Here is a 20,159-nt window from a genome sequence, read left to right on the forward strand (position 1 = left end):
TTTGGTCTACTCTTTATCTATCTATGTATCTATGTATCTATCTATCTGTGTGTGTATGGATGGATATAAGTATCTATCTATGTATCTATTTATCATCTATATATCTATGAATCCATCTGTATATATGTATGTAAATATTTATTTGAGTATCTATTATCTATCTATGTGTCTATGTATCTATGTCTGTCTGTAAGTATGTGTGTATCTATCCACTCATCCATCTTTCTGCAGTGCTGGGACCAAATCTATGGGCTTCATAAATAAATGCTAGACATGTGTTCCACTATTGAGCAGTATCCTTCACTTGGCTTGCCACTCTTTCTATGTGACAGCTTTCCTTAATTAATTTGATTGTTGATTTCCTAGAGCTCTGAAACTATATATGCAAGCATCCTTGTTTTATGCCCTTTCACATGCAGCCTGGGATAATTCAGACAGATGTTACTAAAGAATTCTGAAGGGAAAAAAATTAGAGATTTCTTGGGCTCCTTCTGAGGAGGTGCTGAGTGGCTAACTTAAACTTTTTGTTAAACAAGACTGCAGGGATAAACTTGATATTGTGTGCGTATATGGATGTCAATCATAAGGCAAGCCAAATTATCTTGATGTTTACGGATTTTGTTTTCAAAACTGGTGGTGGCAAAAAGGTAGACAGATCTAATGGAGTCCCTGTTGCTCCCAGAAAGGAATTGTACCTCTCTCTACAGCCGCCAAAGCCATCCGAGGGAAAAGAGACCTGGAGTCTTCTGTTCTACCCTTAGTAAAGTAAGTAAATCTCCGCAGCAAATTCCTCCGGACTTGAATTAAGAAACAACTTGGGAAGTATGGTTGTTGGCACTGGAGAGACGGCTCAGTGGATAAGAGTGCTTACTGCTCTTCCAGAGCACCAGAGTTCAGTTCCCAGCACCCATGTCAGCTGGGGGTGGGGCTCACTACTGCCTGAAACCCTGTCTCCAGGAGATCTGAACCCTTCTTTTGACCTTCACAGACACCTGCACTTCCATGTACATATATATACCCACATAGACACAGAGACTGTGTCAGTCTCTGAAAATCCTGTTATTGAAAGACCTATAACACTTTGGTTGTATTTCCCTTTGTTCTACACTGAGTGCTGCAGTTTGCATTCACGTGTGAGGGGGTATGTTTCACCACAACCCAAATGACTTCTAGGAGATATTTCTGGAGAGTTCTCCATAGTTGTCTAGGCACCTGGGATACAGCTTAGGTGAAAGGTTGGTTTACAAATGTCTTAGTTAGGGTTTTACTGCTGTGGACAAACACCATGACCAAGGCAACTCTTATAAGGGCAACATTTAATTGGGGCTGGCTTATAGGTTCAGAAGTTCAGTCCATTATCATCAAGGTGGGAACATGACAGCATCTAGGCAGGCATGGGCAGGAAGAGCTGAGAGTTCTACATCTTGTTCTGAAGGCAAACAGGAGAAGACTTGTCTCCCAGGCAGCTAGGATCAGGGTCTTAAAGCCCACACTCACAATGACACACCTACTCCAACAAGACCACACCTCCTAATGATGCCACAGCCTGGGCCAAGCATATAAAAACCATCACACAACAAACATGGTACGAAAGGTAGCTCCCACTTTTTTTTCCCAGTGACTTTGCAGCTGAGCCTGGCTGGAGGAAGTTGTATTTGATTCTGGAAAAATGAGGAGTGACAGAATGGGCGTCCTGATTTAACAGGGGAAATGATCTGAAAAGCAGGTTAGCTACTCAAAGATGGCAGGAAACAGAATAATGATTGTGCCCTAAAAAGGTTTTCCCGCTAGCATCGCCCCTTTGTACCCTTCCCTACACTGCCTCCTCCTCCTCAGGGCTGAATGGCGTATGGACACCAACTTGCCCACCCTCAGCAGCGCACAATTACCACACACTCGAGAAACACGCTTAAGCTGAAGAAGGTGTACTCCAAGGCTCGATTCGTTCGAGACACAGTCTCTATTTTCTTGGAGGTGGAATTTCAGAAAAAAAGTAGATAAACCCTGGATCGTAATTAAATATTTACTGTTTATTATAGGCACAAGGTACACTTTTTATTCATTTGAGAATTTGGATGTCAGCGACTAATCGCCAGGAGTCTCTCTGAGTGAGTGTGAACATTCCAGAGCCAGCCTTGTCCTCATTTCTCCCCGTTCTCCCTTGTCTACAGAACTCTGACTTTCTTATCTCAGTAGACTCTTGTCACAGCACAGATTGTGGTGAGCACGTGGAGAGATAAGAGGAGCTAACGTTGGCCTTTCTGTCTACAGCTTGTCCCTCCCAGGGCTTCTGGGTGGCGCAGGAGTTGGCAGCAGCTGGGGAAACCTCGTTCCTGTCGACTGGTTGGAACCAGAGCCAAAGAAGTCCCTAATTCTCCAGGTGAAGAAACTTCCTTGGGTCTGAGTGGAGGCAGGAAAGTACCCTAGTGCCACCCAGAGATGGGCAGGTCTAGTGCCACCCACAAGCTCCAGTGCCAGGGTCAATACCTTTGACCTTGTTCCCCTCTGATTTCCATATGAGAAACATGGGCTGTATTACTAGGTGATGACAGAGGTCTTTTTCTTCCACTTCAGACCACCATATTAGCCAGACTTCTGTTATCACTGAAAATAAGCTTAGTTTTGCTCTTTGGGGAATTCTTGCACAGGAGAGAAATGGCAAGATGCCTCAGGGTGGGAGGAACTCAGACTCAATATCTCAGACCAACCTTCTTTAGGAAAAAAAAATCAAGTTCACATAAAATAATAGGGGTTAGGTTTGTCACACATAAGCAGTCCCACACAACCGATAAAACTCAGAACCCAGGAGAACACAGAGGCTATTTGATTTGGATGGCAATCTCATGCACAAAAGGTTATCGCTGTACTTTGTTCTGAGAAATGGGAAGAGCCTTTGAAAGCAAACAGTACGACCTCAAGCAACTGCCAAGATGTCCCGAGCTTCTCGTTTCTACCGTGGCTCTTTCACTTTTCCCCATTGTGTTAGCTTCCAAGAGAACCCTGAGCTATGACGTTATGCTTTGAATTGTGTGTGCATACAGTGTGCAGAGTCTGGGGAAGAAAAAAAACAAAAGAAAACAAGAGCCTCATTCGAGAAGAAAGCGTTTTTGAGGCTGACGTGTCCCCCACTGCGTGTGCAGGGGCTTGATGAGCGGGTCCCAACTGCAATCAAACAACACTCATCCTTGTTTTTCTGAAACTCCACAGTAAGCATACTATGCTCCTGATCTTCAGCCTCATATATTTTTATCTTCCTTTTATGCATGTTTTTTTAAAAAAGGGATTCTTAGGTGTATGAGACTTGCCAAGGTTGCTTGGTCACAGCAACAGGGTCAGGGAGCCAAAGCTCTCAGTTATGGGCCACAAACTGTCTCCATTAAGCCATGTAAAAGCACCACTGGCCCTTGTGATAGTGAAAGCAATGATTTAAAGCAAAGTCATAGGTCAATGCTGACACACCCAAGGACAAGAAGAATGTTTTTATGGGCATCTAATTGAAGCATATAAGCTAGAGATATCCGAGAATGCAAACATCCGATCCAGAGAGATGGTTCAGTGGATGAAGGGACTTACCACCAAGCTTGATGACCCGAGATCCCAGAAACCGATATGGTAGAGGGAGAGATACAACTATTGCAAACTGTCCCCTGACCTCCACATTGGAGGCATGGTGTCATGGGAGAGGAGACAGCAGAGTCTCTTATACTCTTGGATCTGCTCTATTTTTAGTGTTTAAGCCAAACCCACTATAAGTGTGTGTGTGTGTGTGCATCATACACACACATAGAGAGAATAAATAAGTATGATAAAGATATAAAAAGAAAATAATCAGTATATCCTAGTGATACCACCTCAAGAGGTACCAAAAAAATGATGAAGACTGTCATTAGTGATGACATGTTGTAAGACATACAGGAAGGCCGAGACAGAAGGAGACTGTCTACAACAAGCGGAGGTTACCTGATGGTCACACTGAACAGCTACTTTGTGAAAACATATTATAGAAATGAGAAACACGTGGAGAATAGTCCCTTTTATAAGTCTGAGCATGGCAGCCTCTTCGGTGGGTGCTCCTTACTTCCTAGGTTTCAGGCAGCAAGTGGTTAAAGCATCCACGTCTGAAGCTAACAAGCAGTAAGCTTCTGGGAGAGGAAATGCTGTTCTAAGCATGGAACCCGAAAGCAGAAATCCACTAGAGCAGTGGTTCCCAACCTGTGGGTCACGACCCCTTCCACGGGGTTGAATACAGATATCCCGCATATCAGATATAGATATTACAATTCATAATGGTAGCAGAATCACAATTATGAAGTAGCAATAAAATAATTTTACAGTTGGGGGGGTCACCACAGCCATGAGGAACTGTGTTAAAGGGTCTCAGCATTAGGTCGGTTGAGGACTGCTGCCCTAGAGCACTGGTAAAGTGGCAGATGATTGTTGCTGACTACTGTACATACAGCCTGCTAGTCACATCCTCCAGTTCCACAGCCACTGATGACATCAACTACAGACTGGAGATATTTGGGAAAATATCTTCTCTGCTAAACATGGAATCACTTGTTTGCTGCTGTGACCTAACAGTATAATGTTGATCTGCTTAGCAGTTACATGATCTGAGGGAGGATGAGTGACACACACATGATTTAAAGTACACAGGTGGATGTGTGCAAACATTACATCAGTTCATATAAGAAATTTGAATATACTCAGATTTTGGTACCTACATGAGTTCTGGAACTGCCCCCTACCCCAAGTCCCAAGGGCATCAGGGATAACTCCATGTCAATCAACACACATCTGAACACATGTGGTGTAAGCCAAGCATGTCACCTTGCTGCCTTAGAACACCACCGTCTTTGTAGTACATGAAAACTGTCTTGGGCTTATGCAATATGGAATGGCAGAAAACCCAATAATGCTGAGGCCAGGATATCCTATGAACCTACTAGATGAGTGTTGGGGCAGACCAGAATAACATGCAGACCTACTAGGTGAGTGTTGGGGAAGATTTCTAAAGAAATCAGTGGTTAAGAATGACTTCCAAACTGGTCCAAGTGCTGTTTGCCCATAGAAGAATCAATGTGAGGGTTTTCTGTCATGTCCCTGAGGGACAGATGCCATCTAGCAGGGGTCAGTTAGTTCTTCTCTCCAACACTAAAGCTATGATTGCTAGACATGGTGGTACACACCTGTCCCTTGGCATTCAAGGCCAGCCTGGGCTACACCGTGAATTTGAGGTCAGCCAAAGCTATATAAAAGAAGACTATCTTGAACAACAATAACAATGACCACTACAAAAAGCCTATGTTCTTATCCTCAAGAGGTTCTGGAGGCACAGGACACCCTCACATCCACCCAGAGCTCAAGCTAGTACTGCAGAAGTCAAATGGGCACGTGTGGAAGAAATCCCTGATCCGAGGAGCTGCATCTTGTGTTCAAGAGTGTCACTGAAGCTCTACAGGGAGGAGCACTCTCCAGGGAGCACTCTTCAGGGAGCCACTCAAAGGGAGGAGCAGGACCTGTGGATCTGGGCGCTGAGAATCCAGCATGCAGAGAAGTGAATGAATGTGAAAGAACAGACTGGTGTGTGACAAAGGGGGAATCCAGAAATGGGATGAGCAGTAATGGAGAGGGGTGAGTCACACCATAGTCGCCTTGATCTCTAAAGCCCAGTTTCTAGACAATCCCCACACCCTCCAAAAGGGATGCTGAGAGCAATTGTTTTGTGCCTGTTAGTTAGCCTGGTGCATGGGAAAGAACTGTGTGCTTCAGGAGAGGAAGTAAAACAGCAAACCTCTATGACAGCAGATCAGGTGACCCGAAGCCACTTCACTGTGACTTTCCACATGAAAGGTTGAGAATTGGCAAAGGTGAAGGACCCAAGCCCCAGAAACAGCTCAGAAGTGTCTTCCTAGTCTTGAACAAAGTTCAGTTTGTCCTGAGCCAGCTATCCTAGATTGTTAGCAAGGTGAAGCTCACATTTGCATGGGATTACAAGCTAGGCGCCTGGCTTGAAGGAACTGAAGACAGCTACAATAGTGGCCATGCTCATTGCTCTGAGTGAGTTTCCCCCACTGAAGGCAAAGAGGCTACAGAAGCAAGAGATTCCCTGTCATGGATCTGTCATCATCACTGGAGCTGAGTCTAGAATCTTCAGCCTCATTCTCAGCCCCATCACAAACACAGCCCAAATCTTGGGTTCAACAATGTTTCTCTTACTTCTATTAGATCTTGGTCTCCAGGGAAACAGACCTCTTTTGCAGGGCCTATGAATGGCAAGCTGTGTCTTTTAGAGACTGTGGTGGTTTGAATGAGAATGGCCCCCATATGCTCATGTGTTTAAATACTTGGTCCCTCATTGGTGGAACTATTTGGGAAGAATTAGGGGATGTCATGGTGTTGGAGGAGGTATGTTACTGGGTGCAGGCTCTCTGCTCCATGTCCAGTGTGCTCTCTGCCTCTTGCTTGTGAGTTAAGATGTGAGCTCTCAGCTATTCTGGCTGCCATACATTTGCTTTGCCATCATGGACTCCAGCCCTCTGAAACCATAAGCTCGAATTAATCATGTTGTTCAGACAGAGACAGAACACAAAAGCGTTAGTGTGGCGTATACAATAACTGCTTGGGTTGGCATGGCAATTGACCTGGCTTCCCCTGTCTTTGCTCCAGAATAATGCCTCAAAAACACCTTTCCAGCTCCAAGTGCAGCTCATCCTGTCCCAGATGTTGTCAACAGGAGGCTGATGTGAACTCTTTCACTGAGAATGAACTATGATCCATTCCCAGATGTACCTCCGTCTTGCAAAACAACAGGAAATGAACACCATGCACTTTCAAGGCTGAAAGCATTTACAATGGCTGGGATGTTCAATATGTCCAGATGCCCACATGCTGAAAGTGTGGTTATCATCTACTGAAAAAGGATAGAACTTTTACAAGGTGGGCCCAGAGGAAGGAAATATTTACTTGCTGAGGGTGTGCCTCCCTCATCCATCTTTTTTTTTCTACCTGGCCCTTCTTTCACAATCTGCCTTGTTATAAACCTGAAAACAATGGAGCTAGGTGGCCAGAGGGCACCCCTGAAACATGAGTGGAAAAAAAAATAAACCTCTCCTCCGTTTAACTAGTTTGTCTCAGGTGTTTTGTTACAGTGTCAGAAAACTGACATGACACAAGACCGGATGAGGATTTCTATGTGACACTGAATGCTCAGTCAGTTGGTGCGGAAAACTCAAAAGCACACTTCAGCCCTACCCAGAGGGCCAGCAACAAACTGCTGAGATTTAAATAAAATCAACCAGCCAGAATAAAGGAAGGAAAAAACATTCACGTTTGCATGTCAAGAATATAGATATTGATAAAACTGAGGGGAAACAGAGATGTCCTTACTCCTTGGTCATCTCCAAGCTTCCTGTCTTATCTGTCATGCTACTGCAGATGGTCCAGTGACCATTTTATTCATATCAATATATTTGGAATTCACACAATATTCTTGATGGCACACCCAGGGAGTTTATTGATCATTTTCATTGGGAAGATTCCTTGGTGTGTCTGGTTTCCCCCTGGAGGGCTTCTCTATTTGTCTTTCCCCTTTCCCTACCCTTTCAGAAGACAGTGTATGGCCACCACACCTGGGAACAAGAGCAGCACTCTGACGACTGCCTTTTTCTGAAGGTAATCAGTATTCCTTATGTATTTCGTCTGTGGTCCGTCCCATTTTCTTTCCTATCTTCTCTTTTCACTGGCAGAAGTAAAAAACATCATAGAATCCAGCAACTGTCATTGTAGCTGTGTTTATGAGTGCACAAAATATCTGCAAATGACAACCAAACCTTCAGAACACTCAGTTCAGAGTGCATCGTATCACTGTGCAGGGACCCATGGGTCCTTGGAGCAACAAAGCTTTGCAGAAGTGCATAGGGGCAAGCTGGGCCTGGCAGCACATGCCTTTGACCCCAGCACTCTGGAGACAGAGGCAAGTGGATCTCTGTGAGGTTCAGGCCAGCCAGAGCTACATACTGAGACGAAGACCTGGAAGTCTCTTTCCTTGGGGTTTTCTTGGAAACACTAGAGACCCGCTAGCACCGTCTTCTAGGAATTTCCCAAGAGTACTACCAGGTTAATCATGTCTACTTAATTTTCACAGACAGTCTCAGTTTCTAAGATTTCCTTTTACACCTTTACACGCCAGGGAAACACTTCCCCAGCCAGTGCATGCCACACTCCCATTCCTTAATTTGCATTTTCCCCAGTCACAGGTGGAAGTAAGTTCCACACACAGGAACATGCACAGAAGAGATTTGAAAGTCGGGTAATACCCAGCATAGTGAAGACACACTAACAAGACCACCAAGGCCACACAGACGGGCAGCATGGGTACCATTGTTAGTCACCAATTAGACAGTATCTACCAATGTTCCGAACAGATGCACCTTTTACTTAGAAACCCTTTTCCTGCAATTCATGACCTACAAAAACCATGAAACATCTATAAACTGATATGGGTTGAATAAACCATGTTTTGGCCACACTGAATGATACTATATGGTCCCTAATGTCAATATAAGTGATGATTTAGAAAAAAAAGCTATCTGTGCCATACAGCTGCTTTGTAAAATGTGCAGTGATATCTACACAATGAGCTCTGTTCTCAAATATGTGCCTCTGTGTTTAAATGCACAAAATGAGTAGCAAGAGTATGCTCCATGGTTAAGAGTAGTTTCCCCTTGAGAGGGGTTGGGAATTACAGGCACTCGGGCTGATTTTAGCTGCAACTCAGAGGAAACCTAACTGGACCTGCTACACCCAGAAGTAAGGGTTTTAAGAGTGAGTCTCCTGGTGAAACTCCTCTATGGAGATCTCAGTCTTCACCTCTGCATTCTTCTGGCCTCACCTACCCAGGGGCCCGTGGTTACTTAGCTAACGAGCACTTCCTCATAGGATCCTGTGGAGAGATTCCTTACCTCTTCTTAAGAACTAGGGACACTTTCCTAGAAGCCTCTAAGTAACCTCACCTTATATTTTATTGGCTAGCGCAGTGCCCAGTGCTCACTTTGAGCCAATCACTGTAAAGTGATACAGGCCCACTGGTATTCAGGTCCTGACTCAGGTTGGGAGAGTCAACTCCTGTGAAAAGCCAGGTTCCTTTCAAGTCAAAAAATGGGAAATGGTGGCTAGCCAGCCATCGGGCAGAAAGGAAGCTTTTCTGCTTATTGAAATGTAGTCTGTTATTTGAAATCTTTTCTGTAAGATTTTCTGTATATGTAGCCATTGTCGTTGTCAATCTGACTAGACTTGGAGATAGCGCTCTGAGGGTACCTGTGAAGATTCACCCAGAATACAGGCAATATCATTCCATGAACTGGGATCCTGGGCTGAATAAATGGCAACAGTGTGACACAAGTCTCATCTTCCTGCTGCTTTGACCTCTCACTATGACGGGCCACACTTCAGACAGTGACAACTCCTTCTTTCCAGAAGGTGTATCTGTGGGGTGTTTTGTCCCAGTTATGAGCAAAGGGACTGACACACCGTGGGAGTTTCAAGTCTACTAGAAACAGTTTAAACTCTAGGAAAGAGACCGAAAGGAAGATCATCCTGAAAAAAAAAAAAAAAACCCACATGTTCTCACTTACTTCATTATTTTCTGTCTTCCAAAATCTACATGATGTGTTTTTATGAATAGAAAAATAATTTTTAAGATGTTCTCCATTCTCTAATATCGTATTCACTATTGCGAGACAGATGACAGGCTTTCCCTGGGAAGATGTAACAGACACACCTCTAGCCACTCTAGGTAAGGGGCTCACGACAGAGCACAGTACAGACACCACCAAAATCCAACTTGGTGAACTAATGAGTTTTATTGGGGTTACTTACAGGAATATGGGTGAGGGGTTACCTATGGGAGCAGAAACAATAGTAAAAACAGTCCCATTTGCTAGAACTTACACACATCCTTTATCGGTAATCCCAGAGACCTGGCAAGACAGTTCACCATTTCTCCTATTTTTCTGACCAGATTATTTAGGTTTATAAAAGTTAAAAAGTTGCCTCTAGGTATCCAGGTGAGAGGGAGGCTACCCCACGTGTGACTTTAAACTCTGTGTTCTACTTCCTGCCAAGTCACAACATGCTTTTCCCTTCAGAAAGCAGCACAAGGTCAGCTACGAGGAAGCCCTCCCAGAAAACTCCCAAGGCTCCTCCTCCTGGTCCACCGCCCCGCAGAGAGGCGTGGCAGGACCTTATTCGCAGTTTAAAAGAACCGGTGTTCTCTCTTCCTCATCTCTGGCTCTTACATGTATGTCTCTGCTATGTGCTGTATCGTTTGGCCCATTGTTTTAGCACACACTCATTAAGCGCACGCTGACGAGCCTGCTTGTTGTAGCACTGAAGCTTCTGAACTAGACTCTTTGCGTAACAGCCCCACCCCCAACCTCCAATGACTCACTGCATTCCGATTGCCCCTCCCCTCCCACCTCTCTATACACACTGTTTATTTCACACCAGAATAAAAGAGAAACTCTCATTCCTGTTCTGAATCACCAAATGGAACTAGACACTCTGACCTGCAGACACTCAAGTGGCCTCTAGGGGAAATCCATCTAAGAAATGGCTCTTCGCTTAACACAGCACGAGGCCCCTAATGTTTAAGAAAAAAAAAATCATGTGAGAAACAGCAGGGCCTTAGCTAAAGATTGCGTGGAAAATGTCTCTGTTACATGCTTGTGTCCAATAAATGTTTCCCCGTGTACTTAGGTATTATTAATCACCATCTGACTTAGCACAGGATTACTCATAGTTAAATACCCCGTTAGCACTCAGAAACGGCTAACCTTTGGATAGTGATTACTGACATTCCAGCTCGTTTCCCATACCTATTTATTGAGCATCGATTGTGATCGTGCCCTTGTGGAGATAAGAGGAAAAGATTTGGATATGACAATCCTCAACCTGTCTTTGCTACAAATAGCATGAGGATGGGCAGGGTGGGGCGGGGGAAGGGTATGCTAATGAAACGTTCTTGTGAGCCAATGTGGCTTCAAGTACCATTTTCACTGGTAAATGTGAAGCTCCATTAGACACTTGCTATGATGAAGCCAATTAAACTGGTAGAGTAACGCAGCCAAGAGTACTGACTCACCAGGCTATTTACAACCCCTTCACAATCTGACCTCTGCTGGGAGTAGACCTTGCAGCCTGCAGGGGATCAGTCAGAACAGCCTGTGGAAAGCTCACAGGTGGCTCTTGGCATCCAGGACAAGGCACACGTGGTGTTCTTGTTTTAAAACAAGAACATGAAGATTCATGAAGATTTAGCCATTTGGCTTCTGAGGATTTATTATAAGCAAACTTCTGGAGATATATGCACCACACACAGACACACACACACACACACACACACACTATACCCAGAATGTATGTGTGTAATATATATATATATATATATATATATATATATATATATATATATATATATATATCCACGTATTTATTTAACCTGAAGAATTTAATATTTAATATCATTGACTCTTAGGTTGAGAAGTAGCTACTAATATAGGTTACCAACCCCTAAGACAGAAGCTACCAAGTGATAAATTTAAATTGTGATTTGTTTTTACTGGTTTCATTGTTTTTACATTTTCATTATGAAACAGCCAGAAATACAAAGCAGAGACCAAACTGTTACAAACAACTATGTTTTTTAAAGAAAACAATTTTTTAAATATAAAGGTCATCTCTTTAGTAACCATGTGAACATCTATCATACCAGGAAATTTTCCTTTTAACACAGGAATTGTAAATGTCTCATTCCATTCTCTGTGCATGTTTAATTCTTGGGCGTGTGTATTAATATTTGATTAATAATGTACTTTCTCTAGAGTATATCCTCTCCTATCCCTCAAGATGTAACTCTAGGGAGTAGTTGGAATAAAAAATATTTTCCACATCTGCACAGTGGGATGACCTGCAAATAAATAAAGGTGTGGGCTTTCTGAGGGGAAACAGGCAAACACGTAGATTGCTGAGAAATGCCAGTACTTCAACTGGTTCATATTTGTCTGTAACAAAAAATTTTGCTTTGTAAAATAGTGGCCCAGATCGCAATGTCTCTTTCAAAAACAGGATTGTATTTATTTAGGGGTTATTTTAAAAAAGATTGGAGGTTATTTCTGGCAACATTTTCCTTCAGAGAAATTTTAGCAGCAGGAAGGAAGATCAGGCCAGTATTTGCTCTTGAGTCTGAAGGGTGCCTTCCAGGGCTGGCTGTTTTTCATGCAAGCCATAATTAGTTGGCCAGTTTGCTGGATGGGGACTTCACTGTGAAGAGAGAGACAGGAAGGTGTGGACAGAGCTGAGTCCTGCCAGGAACTGCTTCAGGACTAACTACCTGGAAAGTCCAAATGGGAAATCCCTCCTATTAAAGAACAGAGTTCTAGTGATTGAGACAGACTAGCTGTCTCCGCCGACTCAGTTAATAACTACTCAATATTCACCTGTAAAGAAGCAAGCTAAGCGCGAACTCGGGCGGATCCTAACGCAATGGGTAGAGAAAAAAACCCTAAGCAGGGGGGCCTCTAGGACCCTTATAACACCTGTTGAACGCTACAGCTTACAACTTTACGAACTAAATGCTCTCAGGTTTAACCTTAAGAGATTCTAGAGTCGGTGGAAATGCGCGTGTATACTTAAGGTTTCCATCTTGCCTTGTCAACAAAACTGGTTACTAATTATTTATGAACCACAGAGCCGAAAACAAACTTTCTTACCTTAAGCAGTTAAGGAGAGGCGGACAGAGAGGGGGAGGCTGGCTTTGAATTGAGCCTCTTGGTACCTGCCCCTGCCCCCTGCTTCCCACCTTTTTAGAAAAGGGTGCACCCCTCCTCTACTTGGGGAGGGGGCACACCTCCCACTAAAACAATGCTGTAGCATCCAACCCGGGGAGTCCCAGGAGCGCAGAGCTGTCTAAGCACAAAGACCGGGCTTCCAATTCGGCCCTAAGCCAAGTCAGACCCAGGAACCCAGTGACACTAGGGCCCCGGCCGGGCAACTACACTCTCCAGGAGTCCCGAGCTCCCTACGCTTCGGGATGCCTGCGGTGGGGCTCTAGACGGGCAGCGGACAATCTTCAAAGCTTCTGTCCGGGCACGCAGTATCCCTCTAGCACCCTCCGAGGACCCCGAATCCCGAGGTTCGGGGTTTCTAGTCCTCTCTCTTGGCGAGCGGCTCCGGGAGCCCACCGCCCGTCTGGCTGCAGCGGTCGGCAGGACCCGATGCCTGGGGCTGCAGGACCCGGAGTGCGCAGGACTCACCTCCCCGCGCCCCAATCCCCGGGTGCCTGCGCTGCGCAGCCTCGCGCGGTGTCGCGCCCGAGCGTCCCTCCCTGCCCCGCGCGTCCCCAGCGGTAGCGAGCAGGTGACCAGAGCCGCGAGCCACGCGCACGTATACCCACTCGAGATCGCGCGTCCCCAGGCGCGGTAGCCTCTTACCTCCCTGCGGGCCGGGGCGGCCCCTCCAGGCCAGGGACCGACTGGGCCGGGGAGACGCGCCTCCCGCCGCCGCGGGGAGCTGGGGCGGCAGGCGGGCTCAGGGAGCTTCTCCCGGGCGGCGGCGGGAGGCGCTGCTCTCGCCGCTGCCGCCGGGGTCTCGGGGCTCCGCGGCCGCTGCGCGGATCCCTCTGGTGCTGCGGGAAAGCCCGCCGCTCGCGCCGCAAACTCTTGGGCGCGCAGAGCTGGGGACCGCTGCCGCCTCCCCGCCCCGCTGCCGCCTCCTCCTCCCTCTCCTCCCTCTCCTCCTCCTCCCTCTCTCCTTCCTCCTCCTCCTCTTCCTCCTAAGCCTCCAGGCTCGCGCGGCTACCCGCTCCCCCCCGCCCCCCCATCACCGTCCAAACCCAGTGTGAGCCGCGCACTCAGCGCGTGCCGCAGGGACGCGGACCCTGCGACCCTCCGGCGACGCTCGGCGGCACAGACACCCATGCTTCCCCAGGGCCGCTGCTAGACCTGCGGGGCTGCTTGGGGGGAATCGCAGTGGGGGTCTGGCCAGTCTGGGCGCGGTGGAAGGGGGAGGTTGTGCTTAGCGTGGGACCGGGAAGAGGGGAGGCGAGCTTGACATTGCGGAGCTGCCGGCTGGGGTCCCGCTAAAGTTGTCACTAGGTGGGCAGCAAAGAATCCGGTGCCCCGGGTAAATGGGAATCATCGCCGTGCCCACTGCCACTGTGCTGTTGAGGGGTGGAGGTGTTTGCCAGAACGTAACTGTCTCGTCCCCCTTGCCCACGTCGACCTCTAAGGACTGGCCTATGCGCTTCCAGGTGACTCAGGTCACTGGGAACGTGGGTGGGTGAGGGGACACCAGGTGAGGAGAGGGGTCCTGGGACCTGAGAACCAACGTTGTTCGAGGAAGACAACAGTGGTTGCTAGGGAGAAATACTCCGTGCCTCCACCGGGGCGAGCTTAGCTGGTCCGGAAAATGGGTCAAGGATCGGCAAGAACTCGCTAAATGTCCCCTCGTAACCCCAGGGCAGCAGGTCGGGGGCTGCGGCCAGGAGGCGCCCTCGGAGCAGCGCCCGGCCTCTCCCTCCCCGCCCCCACTGCCCTCTCTCCTTTTGCACCAGTGCAGGAAATGTTCCACTGACCTACATATTTTTCCAAACATACGTGACCTTTTTTTTTTCCTGTGGGAGGAGACAGGCGAGAATCCAAGAAAAAGAGAAGCTGTAGAGAGCGGCGCGCGTAAGAACACAGGGAGCCTTTTTACCAAGCTTCTGCAAACCCCTAGCCAAGACAGATGTGCAGACAGTGTCCGGGGAACCAGGGCCCGATGTTACACACGCTTAGGGAGTTCTGAGAGCGAATTGGGTGCTGGGGAGACTGCTAGTCCAGCGGAAGAGCTCAAAGGTTTCACCTAAACCCACAACAACCCTCCACTCGCAGCGGAGATCAGGGCAGGCCGGCACCTACTAGATCAGCCCAAAGAGGGGAGCCTTGTCCCCCGCGCCAGGTGCACAAAGGTCACCTGGTTCATGACACCACTTGAGTTTGATTCCTGGGGCAGAGCTCTGTCTTGGCAGCTCTCCCTGGGTCCTTCTAGATCTTACATTCCAGCAAGTGGCCTCAACAAGGAAAGCGCCCCCACTGGCTCCCCTTTTCTGTATTTCTCTGCATTTCCTCCCCGCACCCCTCGTTCTCTCTGTCTCTGTCTCTCCTCTCCCTCTCTCCTTCTTCCTCCTCCTCTCCTCTCCTCTCCTCTCCTCTCCTCTCCTCTCCTCTCCTCTCCTCTCCTCTCCTCTCCCCTCCCCTCCCCTCCCCTCCCCTCCCCTCCCCTCCCCTCCCCTCCCTTCCCCTCCCCTCTCCTCCCCTCTTTTCTCTCTCTCTCTCTCTCTCTCTCTCTCTCTCTCTCTCTCTCTCTCTCTCTCTCTCTCTCTCTCTCTCTCTCTCTCTCTCTCTCTCTTTCTCCCTCCCCGTCCAGAAGAAGTCTCCTGAGCTCCTGAGGCTTTAGTCCCAAGAGCTACTAGCCTCAGTCCTGGCTCATGGTGTTCTAGGGCCTGGGCCTGGATTTCTCCTCTCCAGTGCAAACAGAGGCGCCTTATTTGGGCATGCAACCCCACACACCATCAATTAGATGAAAGCACTCACACAGAGGTCCCCCACCCCCACCCCAAGAGTAAAGTAGGTCATTCTCTTTATTTCCCATTTGTATTATTTTTGTCTAATTCTCCTTTTTGAAAAATAAGCACGTGCACAGAACTCTGAGCACCCTGCAAACCTTAACATCCTCAGGCTCCCTTCTGACTTGGAGGCTTTTGAGGGACGAGAAGGTTGACCGATCCCTTGTTAGTCTGGAGTTCCCTCTTCCAACTAGAGGAGGGAAGTATGTTTATTTTCTTTACTTTTCTCTCTGTCCTCACGTCCCTTTCCTTTAGGCAAACAGGCTTTTACTGTGCCTTTAAACGGTGGCTATGACTAATACCTAGTAAAGATGAAATTGTGTATTTCTAACCGGATTTAGTGAAGAATTTAGAGCTGCCACCCTCCCTCCCTCTCTTTCTTTCTTTCTTTCTTTCTTTCTTTCTTTCTTTCTTTCTTTCTTTCTTTCTTTTTAAAATTTTCTTTGAAAGAGATTCCAACTCCCTCTGGCAACTTGAAAACCCATTGGGGTATCTTTTAAGAAACTTGACATGGCCTAATAACACAAGTCTGCAGTGTAGCAAGTACTTTCCCTGTCCTGTTCTTATGGGTTGAGAGTAGTCTTCCTATTTTTTCTTCCTGTCTGTTATGGAGATGGTGTGGATGTGGTGGTGATACTTATCCTAAGCCTTACCCATGAGGGACTTTGAGTAGAGTGGTGAACGGAGTCCCCAAACAAATGTGTTTCCCCTCCCATTGCAAAGAAGAGCCTCCTGCTCTTTCTGAGCATCTGACTGTACACTTCCTTCCAGGACCCCGTGTGGGACACTGAGAGGGTTTGTGTACACAGGAGGTTTACAATCGGAGACAGAGATAGACACGAGCTACATAGGGTGAGTTACAGGAGTTCAAAGGAGGAACTCAGAATGGGCGTCCTGGACGAGGTGGCCGAGCGCTAGGACTTTGCAGCCACAAGATAGCAAAGCCATGCTAGATCGTTATGAGGCACGCATTAACTTAAAGCGTGTGGTGCAGATCAAATGCAGCACTTCAAAACTGCATTGCTGGGTATGAAAATTCTCACATGGTCCCAGGCATCAATCCTTTAAAGGAGTTTGCTTTTGCTGATCAACTCTTTCAATGATTCCCAAGCAACCCTAGATAGTTTTCAAGAAATCAAAAGGCATGAAGTGGAGGGTGAATTTTTTCATTAATTACCAATATTTCAAAAATATAAAAAAAAATCATCCAGAGATCTCATTGGGTCTAATTGCATGTCAAATCTATAGTGTATCCCAGTTAGAAACACCAATATAATTAACTTCTCAGCATTAGGTATTGGGTGGCTATTGGTGGCTGCTATTAAGTGACATTCGGGAGAGACTAGTGGGCCCCTACAGTAATTGCAGCACTAGCCTAGGGCTTGGGACCCATGCTGGGACACACTGTAGCACAGATTTAGAATGGACAGTAAAAAACAAAGAGACACTTCTGAAAGAATGACACACATTTCCAGTTAGTCACAGGTGGGAAGGCTCTTGTATATGAAGAACTAGAAGCCTCTTTGTCGACAATTACCTCAAAACGTCAAGTTTTCTCCACCTAAAAGAAAAATCGAGTATTAAACCATGCCTTGCTTACATAGCATAAATAGCATTTTGCTAGAAGAGTCTGAGGCGAACCCTGTAGAAAGAGGATGATTTGGGAAGGAGGGGGAAGAAGCCCTAGAACCTAGGAGTGACGGATGCAGAAGCCAGAACTTACGAAGGCCACGAAGGAAGTAATTGGACACACCCACCCTGTGCTGAAATTACCAAGGTGAGAGTTAGGCACCCTGGTCCCATAACAGTGCCATAGAGGAGCAAAGGGCTGGATGCACTAGAAATCCCCTCGGGGCCTCAGAGTCAGCAAGAGACACACACAGAGGCACAGCCAAGCCTGATATCATTTAGACTTCATTGGATGTTCCTGCCCTGTTATATCAACTGTAGAATGGAGGACAGGACCCAGAGAAAAAGACAGAGCTACAGGAGTCTGACGGTGACAGAGCTAACACACCAGAGGGAACAGTGCATGTGTGTGCTGGTCTCCATTCCCACTCGTGCCAACACAGATCTGAAAAAGATCTACTGACACTGTAAGAAAGAGGGGCCCCTGAGAAGGATTTTTCTTTTACACCCAAGTCCTTTGGGAAAGACCCTTCATGCATATTTTTTCTAATAATAAAGTCTGAGCCTGGGTTTTATTTACTTCTCTGGAAGCATTAAAAGTTGCAGACATGTGAGAGCAGTTGTACATTCACACACACACAAATAAGAGAATTAGCATCTTCTCCCTCATTCTACTGTATCAAAATTTCCCACTAGGCCCTCATGTTTATTTACTTACTGTCCCCAAAATTTTACTTTTATTATCTCTAAATTACGTGTAAATGTGTATCTGTGTCAGTAGGTACATGTGATTTCAAGTGTTCTCAGGGGCCAGAAGAGGGCGTTAAGACCCCTGAATCTGGACTTACAGGCAGTGTGAGCCACCTGACATGGGTGGATGCAGGCAATCACAGTAGAGTCTTCTGCAAGGGCAGGGGTGGCTCTCAACTGCTGAGCCCTCTCCGCAGGTGGTACCCCATGTTTCTAACGCCTGGTGAGCCCATACTAGGTGCTGTAGTCATTTGACAACACAGTTGGCATCACTGTACCCTGTTGATGCGCCCAAATGTATAATCCTTGTAACACTGTATCAAATGGAATTGTCCCACTGTTCTAAAAACAAACAAACAAACAAACAAACAAAAAACAAAACCTCAACCCTGTGCACCCCTCCCCATGCACTAGGAGTTTCCATTGCTTTTGTGGATTGACCTTTCCCAGAATTCCATGCGGTTGCTACAATACAGTGTTCAAGTCTTTCCAGTCTGGTTCTGTCATCTACTCATCTACATTTAAGTAAGTTTTATCCATGTCTTTTCAAGGTTCAGTAGCCCCCTTCTTTTTAGCACCAAGTGATGTGCTATTGTCTAGACAGGATGGTGTTTTAGATGAAATCTCAAGAAATAATGTTTGCAGTAATGAAAGGTGACATTTATCTAATATTATGTGTCAGGCATTCACATTACCTCAGCTCATCTTTAGGAAGACCCTATAAAAAAGTAATTTATGGGGCTCTGACTCTGAGCAGCTCAAGGTGTTCTCAGGCCCTTTAGCAGAAGATCCTGACAGAGCAAAGCTTCACCTTGACTTGGATGACTGTGTGAGTCTAAGCTCCTTCCACCCAAGCCAACACACACACCTGTCAGATGGTATACAGACACGCTCATCTTTCCTTCTGTGTGAAGACTTCATGGCTGATGCAATGTTACTGCAAATGTCTCTTCTGCTCTCTCCTTTGCACGCATCGGCTATTGATTCTTTAACACATTCCTTTTCTTTGGGCTTGCCTTTTAATTTTTATTTACATATGTGTGCATTTGCATGTGTGTCTTTGAGTATGTAGATGACTCTGGAGGCCAGAAGACCATGTCAAATGACCTATAGCCAGAGTTTCAGGCAGTTGTGAGCGGCCTTATGTGGGTGCTGGGAACTGTGGAAGACCACCAAGCACTTTTAACAGCTGAGTCATCTAGCCAGTGCCAGATTGATTATGTCTTGTTTTTGTTCATAGTGAGATGTTACATCATCTCACTATGTAGCCCTACAGGCTGGTCTGGAACTTGCTCTATAGACTAGGCTTGCCTTGAACTCATGGAGATCCACCTGCCTCTGTCTCTGAAGTACTGAGATGATGGGCATATGTCATCACTTCTGGCTTCTTTACTCCATTTCTAAAGAAGCCATATTTCTAAATCTTGAAACAGAACTTTAGGATGAAGAATTGAGGTTGCCGAAAGAGGAACACTTGGTCCAGCTGATCATCTTTTTGAGGGAAATAAAGTCCATGGGTCAAAACGTACATGGCGGGCATGCTGGCATCTCACCAAGGCACTGTTTGGACTTTGACAATAGGCTGGAAGGGCGTGTAGGTTTGCAATTACATGTGATCTTCAAACCAACTCCAGGTCTCAGACTGGGAATGGATGCAAAGTTCTTCCCTTTATAGGGTCCTTGAGTACAGCTCAGGACTTCTCTTGCTTCTAGAATAAGGAACCAGAATAGGACAGTCCAAGGAAGGTGCTTGATTGGGCTGTAACTCATGGACCAGAAGTATAGCTTTTCTCACTAGCAAGATAGAAACTGTGATTGCTCTGAGAATCTTTTTAATGCATCCCACCTACAGAGTAAACTAACTGCCATGGCACACACACATACACACAAAGGCTTACACACATACGTATATGCACACATATACATGCACACAATGCACACACACATACACACAATGCACACACATGTACACACACATACACACAATGCATACACATGTACACACACATAAGGACACACACATTCATGTATGCACACATACATGTGCATGCACACACATGTAAACACATGCACACACATGCACATGTACATATACACACATATACACACATACACA

At 46.4% G+C, this 20,159-nt stretch overlaps 1 protein-coding gene across 2 annotated transcripts in view; it reads right to left on the bottom strand.

Annotated features, from left to right (window-relative positions):
- The window catches only part of Npas2 (neuronal PAS domain protein 2), a 174,335-nt gene extending 160,589 nt beyond the window's left edge, over positions 1 to 13,746 (bottom strand). For both annotated transcript variants that reach the window (XM_076915015.1, XM_076915014.1), the window contains exon 1: positions 13,491 to 13,746. The gene's annotated coding sequence lies outside the window, so the exon portion shown is untranslated. The remainder of the gene's footprint in view (positions 1 to 13,490) is intronic.
- Between the last annotated feature and the right edge of the window lie 6,413 nt (positions 13,747 to 20,159).

The sequence above is a fragment of the Arvicanthis niloticus genome, chromosome 17 (genome assembly GCF_011762505.2).
Source record: "Arvicanthis niloticus isolate mArvNil1 chromosome 17, mArvNil1.pat.X, whole genome shotgun sequence".
Lineage (NCBI taxonomy): Eukaryota > Metazoa > Chordata > Mammalia > Rodentia > Muridae > Arvicanthis > Arvicanthis niloticus.